Genomic DNA, 735 nt, shown 5'->3' with positions numbered 1-735 from the left:
ACAGGGCTGCTCAGCGCCACGGGGAGAGAAGCAGAAAGGTAAAAGTGAGAAAGGTTGAGATAAAGGTGGTTTAATAGATAAAGCAGAAGCCACGCACAGGCAAAGGAAACCGAGGGGTTCATCCATCACTTCCCATCACAGGCAGGTGTCTGGCCATCCCCCATCCACCCATCCATTGTACATCAGTGACTTGGGAAGACAAACACCACCATTCCAAGCATTTCCCCCTCCTTCTTCTCCACCTTCATATGCTGAGGATGATGTCCTATGGTCTGGGATATCCCTGGGGTCAGCTTGGGTCAGCTGTCCCAACTGTGTCCCCCCGACACTCCTTGTGCACCCCCAGCCTGCTCACTGGTGGAGTGGTGTGAGGTGGAAAAGGCCTTGACGTTGTGCAAGAGCTGTTCAGTGATAACGAAAACATCCCTGTGTTATTGACACCATTTTCAGCACAAATCCCAAACATCGCCCACACAAGCTACTGCAGGAAAAATCAACACAGCCCCACTGGAAACCAGCACACTGTGACACTGTGTCACTGCGCCAGGGTGCTGCCGGCATCACCAGACCTGTGCCCAGCGCTGCATGAGTGCACTGCATCTCTGCAGTGGCGCCTTCGGCCCTGCTCTGCTTCTGGGCAGGGACATGGCATCAGACCTTGCAGAGCCGGGTGCTGCTGGCATGCATTGGCAGGGAGAGCCACCACCACGGCCACAGAACCTGCTCCTGAGCCAG

The sequence above is a fragment of the Nestor notabilis genome, unplaced genomic scaffold (genome assembly GCF_000696875.1).
Source record: "Nestor notabilis isolate BGI_N333 unplaced genomic scaffold, ASM69687v1 scaffold17436, whole genome shotgun sequence".
Taxonomy (NCBI): Eukaryota; Metazoa; Chordata; class Aves; order Psittaciformes; family Psittacidae; genus Nestor; species Nestor notabilis.
Note: the sequence above shows the minus strand (reverse complement) of the source record.